Below are 6,990 nucleotides of genomic sequence, written 5' to 3' on the forward strand. Positions count from 1 at the left end.
AATTATATCAAATTTGATCCTCAAACTTTTAATTGCTATATATTTTTTTTTTGAATATTTATTTTTTAATTCCATCTCTTAAAATTTAATTTTTATATTAACTTTGATCCTTATTTTTATAATTGTTATTTTTTTTTTCTTATCATTTTTTTATTAAAACGTTTTATCTATCAAATTTGATCCTCGTTCTTTTTATTGTTACTTGTTTTATTTAAAATAATTTATGAAATGTTAATTATTATTATTTTAATTTCTTCATCTTTTATTTTTTTATTTGATCTCTATTATTTTGATTATTATTTATTTTATTTGAGATAATTTATGAAATTATATTTTTTTTCAATTTCATTCTTATTCAACTTCTTAATTTGTAAAATTTGTTTCTTATTATTTTAATAAACTTGAAAAAAATAAAATATTAATAAGTTATTTTCCAGTATATTTTTCATTGCATAACCAAATACTGTAAAAAAAATTTTCTAACTTTTTTTTCATTATACTATCAAATATCATAAAATAATTTACTTTCCTGAAATTCACTTTTCCAAAAAAAATTACTTTCTAGCAAATAAATGGTCTATACACTTTTTTTTTTTATTATTTTTTGTGCTGAAGAATAAAAAATAACAAGCAAAATTCTTCAGGAAAAAAAAAAAAAAAAAAAAAAAACCATCAGCATCTGCATGAAGGACCGAGGATGCGGATACTAATTCCCAAGGCCTAACAGTTTGTTTTGAATGACATTTCAGGTTATTTACCACGCTGTCACTGTCACTGTGGCTTGGATTAAAATGTTTTGGAACATAAAAAATTAATATATAGACGAGAATTATTAAACTTGTTAGGATAGTCCAAACTTTAAAAATCTCAACCTGATATTTGGTTTAAATTTTAAATTACATCTTGTAAAAATTATCTTGACGTGATTTTATTGACTAATTAAATAAAAAATAAATCAAAATAAAAAATAAATAAAGTTTATCTAGGTAAACCTTTTAAACTAGTGAAAGATTGGATTAAATTTTTATTTTATTATATGATAAAGAAATATAAATAATAATTCACAATTAAGTCAATACTAAATAATAAATAAAAAATCAAATATTAAATGATGGAATTAAAAAAAAATCAAAAGAGTAAAAAATTTTTGATTCACTATTTACTTAGTTGAGTTCTATATTAAATAATATAAATGTTATCCCAACATGACCAAGTTGATTGGGTAAGTTAGAGAAAAAATATAAATAAAGAGGCGGGTTCATCCTAGTTAACTATCTAATTCCATGACTCGGGTTATAAAATTCACTTTGTCAATTTTGTTTTTTTATTTTATTATATGATAAATAAAATTAATACCAACTCAAAATCAACACAATATTGAATAATAAACTTCAACAAAAAAAAAAACCCAACATTAAAGGATATAAATAGATAAAAAACAAAAACAAAAACCACATAGAATCAAAAAAACCAAATGGTCAATAAAATAAACCATGGGCTTGTTACAAAACAGCCCAAATGAGTGGACCTTGGATAGGCTCGCGTGTCCAGGCCTTTAGTTTTTTTGCTTTTTTATACAGAATAGGTAACTTGTCATCTACAATTTTTTTTTTAAAAAAATGATAAATGACATGACCAGAATTTATTGTTAAGGATCTTCACCATGCTAGCGTCACGTGTTAGTCAAGTGGACCGCGAAATGAAGTCAAAATATAGTCAACTAATTTTTTTTCTTTTTACTTTGTTATTTTCCAACTAGCTTCTTTCTTCTCTATCAAGCCAGAAACTGGAAAAAAAAATTTTGGAACAAAACAAAACATTAAAAAAAAACTAAAGGGATTGTGATGGAAGGAGGTGGAAAATAAGAGGACTAAAATATTTTTTACCATGCAAATTCTAGGTTGGACGTGTTATTCTTCCATGTTTTATATTTTGATCTCGTATCTTTATGTATTGTCTTTGTATGGCAATTTATCATGATCTAGTCATTGATTTAATCATAAAAGGATGCAATTTGTAAAAAAAAAAGTATGATAACAAAATTTAAAAAATGAAAAAAGAAAGGCATAAAGCTACAGTGAAAACCCGTGCCTTTTAATATTACTTGTAATAGATTAAGCTAGATCACCTGTATTAATGTAAGAACATATTTCAAAGCATTGCTCGCGTGTTTTCTAATAAATAAAAACTTAGCCATAAACTCAAAATATGATGCATATTGGATATCATTTTTAAATAATATTACGGTGACATATTGGATGACTGTTTTTTTCAGATGTTAAGATTGCAACATATTAGATCAATCTAGGTTAACTTATCGATTATACGTTTCGGTTCATAAGATCACAATAAGTCTATAGAAAAAAATCATAATAAATTATAAATATCAATACTATCCAACCTAATGTTGAAGATGGAATTAAAAAAAATATATTAAATTTTTTAAAAAAAACTACTTGAGTTAATTTAGGTCAATATACCAAACTCACAACCTAAATCATGAGATCAAGATAACCTTATAAAAAAAATTAAAAAAAATTACAATGTTTAATTTCTATCAAACTTAAAATTGAATGATAAAATTAAAAAAAAAAAAACAAAAACAAAAAAGGATTAGGAAAAAATAAATAACTCCAAGTTTACTTATTAAACTCACGATATAGATCAGAAGACAGGAATAGCTTCATAAAAAGCAAAGAAAAAAAATATGAAACTCCATCTCTAATATATTCAATATTGAATATTGAAATTGAGAAAAAAAAAAGATAAATCAATTAGAATAGGATAACTCCACAAATTTTTTTTTAAAAAAACCACAAAGTTCAACCCATGTTAACTTGTTAAACTCTCGATTTAAGTCGTAAGATTGAGATAATTTCATAAAAAACAAATAAAAAACATTACGAAATTCAACTTCTAACATATCAAATATTGAATGTTAAAATTAAGAAAAAAAAATAAATCTATAAGATTGGTAATAGCCCAGTAAAAATAAATAAATAAATAAAACATAGTTCCCAAAACAATCTAATATTAAAAAATAATTAAAAAAAAACTAAATAAAAAAATTTAGGCTATTGAATGGTTAAATTGAAAAAATAAATTAAATAAAAAAACATAAAATATAAAACACTATTTTAATAAATAGCATGACAATGATAATCACATCCTTTAGTGTTTTATTAATAATTAACTAAATATTGATGCTTCAAATTATTGTACGGTGAGCTCAATCTAAAATATCAATGTAATTAATTTTTATTTACGATTTAATAATTAAAAATGTTTGCTCCGTCGGTTGACTTTCTAAATTCACACTTTACAAAAATACCCGTCTTGCATTTGGAGCATATTAATATATTTATTTCTGAAAATCGCTGGTCTTCATGACGGGTTTCATAGAGTGGTGTACTCGTTGTACTATTAAACAGGGCTAGCAAAATAAAATAAAAAGTTGACTTTCCATTTATTAAATGATACATTAAGTTTACGTTGTCGACGAAAATATAAATAAACATTTTTTGAAATTATTCAGTATTTTTTTAAAAAAACTGCATGTGTCACTTTCAAAAGGAACCCTTTTTCTAGCAGCATGGTGGTGCAATGTCTATCTGTTCGCTTCTTATTGTTAAAATATGTTATCCCCTGGATCTCGAGAATCCACACAGTAGAAAATAATGAATCATACGCCTCCTAGTCAACGATCAACTAGATGACACGTGCCCAGTACTATTGTCTATTACTTTACTTATTTATCCTAAAATCAACATTATTCCTCAAGTTGTTCGAGTTCTGCTGTAGCACTATCATTCAACTTGTCTTTGGTCGTGTAGCCGAACTGTAGCTCTACGACTTGAATAAATCTGCTAATATTTTATTTATTTATTAGTATATATAATTTTTTTATTTAATTAAATGGATGTATAAGTTATTTAATTTAAAATTAAAGTTTTTTTTTGTGAAAAAAAACATTTGAGAAGCTTTCTTGTTTACTTGTTTTTACTAAAAAAATTTATCAAAGTGAGATGACTAGAAGATACTAGAAGCATCAATGATATCCTCCTCTCAATTAGGAATAATTATTTTTGATTTGATTTGATGTTTATTAAAAAAATTACTAAATCAAATTTTTTAAAAAAAAAATTAAAATTGGTTCAAATCGACAGGTTTTGATTCGGTTTTTAGAATAAAAACCGGTTCAAACTAGTTTTGGCTTTTTTTTAGGTTTGGCTTGGCGTGGCTTAGTTTTTTTCAGTTTTTCTTATTTGGCCAGGTTTTGGCTTGGTTTGGTTTGGATTTTTTTTTATTTGGATCTGATTCGATTTTTTCAGTTTCAGACTTATAAAATCGAACTGGTCAGTTTTTTAAAAATTTTAATCAATTTTTTTACTGTTAGATTTTCAATTTTTTTTTTATTTTTTTTTTAATTTAATCAGTTTTTAAAATTTTTTTCCTATCCCTGATCCCTGAACCTTTTGGTTTTGGTTTTTTTTTTTTTTTTTTTTTTTTTATTTATAATAATTGTTAGTGGACTCTGTCGGTTGGGATCCGTTGGCTTACAAAACAAGAGAGATCCCAAGAGGCATCGCCCTTTTTTGCTTTCCCTTTATTCGATTGTGTTGTTGCCATTAACTTTTATGTTCCAAGAACTAAGAACGACTACTTAGGTTAATCAAGCTTATACACATAATTAACAAAAAATTTTAAAAAAAAGTTGGATTTATTGTTTACCTCCTACCAAAAGCATTCTTCATTAAAACAACAATTACGTTTCATTATTTATTTAAGTTTTTTCTATAAAGTTATTCAAGTTTCATGATAAGTTAAGTTTTTTATAATTATTTTTTTATTCAATTTTATCCCGCAACAAAATAAATTTTATAATTTATTTTGATTTGATTTGATTTTTAATGAAATTATTATGATCACATATCTAGTTCACGAGTTTGACAAGTTAACCCGAGTTAATCCATATTGTTTTTTTGTGTGTTTTTCTTTTCAACGTTAAGTTGATTGAAAAATATACTTCATGTTTTATTTTGATTTATTTTCTATAAGATTATCATGATCTTATAATTTAGATAGTATGGAAACAACAATCCTAGTAGAAATCTAATAATGTTAATTTCTCTCAAATTTGTAAGATTGCAACGTAGAAATTTCAAAATTACTACTAGGAAAAGTTTGGAGTGATGATGGAACAATTCGGAAACAAAGATAATTTTAGGATTTTTAAAACTTTTTGGATAGAAGTGGTACATTGATGAAAATCTATGGTCATCATTGAAACTTCTCTCTTCTATTTTTGGTTTATCTCCTACGAGAAAGTGTATCATCCAAGTTCCATGATTCCCCTGATTGTATTAGATTAGATTAGGTAGTGATTGATAATGTATTTGTGGTTATTTTTTTAAAGTATTTTTTATTTAAAAATATATTAATTGTTTTTTTAAAAATTTATTTTTAACATCAATATATTAAAATAATATAAAAATACTAAAACTATAATTAAAAATTCATTTTTTTTAAATAGAACAACCACAAGCACTGTCATATCCTCTCTCCATCCTATTATTATTAATCCTTATATATATATATATATATATATATATATATTAAGAAAATTACCAGAACCATTAATTATCATTGACTATGGTATGGTAGTTTTCTTTTATCTCTGAACTGTCTAAAATAATTCTATGCATTTTTGGGTTATTAAGTTAAAAGGCACTAAAGGATACAACTGACCATTATCTGATCTTCATAGAGCTTTGAGCTTTCAATAACCGAATAAAATTATATAATTAAAAAATACAAAAAAATCTAGAGTAATATTGTTTATGTTATTGGTGCAAGGCGTTGGCTCCCAAAAAAAAAAAAAACAACTGTCAAGTAAAACCACACAGCCATAAAAGCTTAGCATTACACGCGCGCGCGCGCACTTAGTTAAAATGACTGTAAAATGAATTTTTATATGTAAAATAATATTTTCATAAATAAAAACCATGTTATTATATTTTTTTATAAAATTAAAATTTAAAATACAATTAAGTGTAAAGTTCATTTTTTAATTAATTAAGAAAAAAAAAAAAAAAACAGAAACCACCATAATACAACGGTAATAAAAAGAAGTCGACATTTTGGATTTTCCAACATGATAACTTGCCATTGTTGAATGACCAAATAATCAATTAGTTTTCAAGCCCTTCTTCTTCTTCTTCCTTCTGTCAAGATTTGTCAAATGTTTGAAGTGATTAAAAAAGATTTCAATATTAAAATTGAACACGGTACTAGAAGTAAAGCAACACGTTTTAATTCCACATGTTTCCTGGGTGGCCTCACAAACTTTGCCTTCCTTTCTTTCAAGCGAATGAAACTTGATTTCAATTTATTTATAATAAAATAATATCATATCATGTTATTTTACAGGATCGTGTTATAAATTTGGTATTGTACAATAACGACTTCCCGCGGCATGACCAAATTGTTTTTCAACATAAAATATAAATGTCACGGTTATAGTTATACAAGTATTTCTAAAGACTAGGTGAGACTCGTGTTATTGACTTAATTAAATTTAATATACTCATTAATTTAAATAATATAAACATAAAAATATAATGATAATAAATAAATAAATATCATAAAGAATTCTATGAAACTCAAAAAAACTGAATAATAACATGATAGATTAATTATCAAACAAATTTATTGAAATAGTGAAATTTTTGATAAAAATTAATTAAAAAAAAATAAAAAAATACTTGAGCCATTTCGGGTTAAACTAGAGTAATTAAAAATAAAAATTAAATTGAATACAAAAAATAAAATGGTACCTTTATATTTCAACAATGAAAAAAAATATATAAAAAAGAAGGAAAAGAAAAAAAATTCATTGTAGCTTAACCATCTTTTCTCCTCATACATGCACGACACCAACAAAAAAAAAAGGATAATGAGACTCTTTAAAGGCTGCAAGTAGCATTCATT

Source organism: Populus alba, chromosome 1 (genome assembly GCF_005239225.2).
Source record: "Populus alba chromosome 1, ASM523922v2, whole genome shotgun sequence".
NCBI lineage: Eukaryota > Viridiplantae > Streptophyta > Magnoliopsida > Malpighiales > Salicaceae > Populus > Populus alba.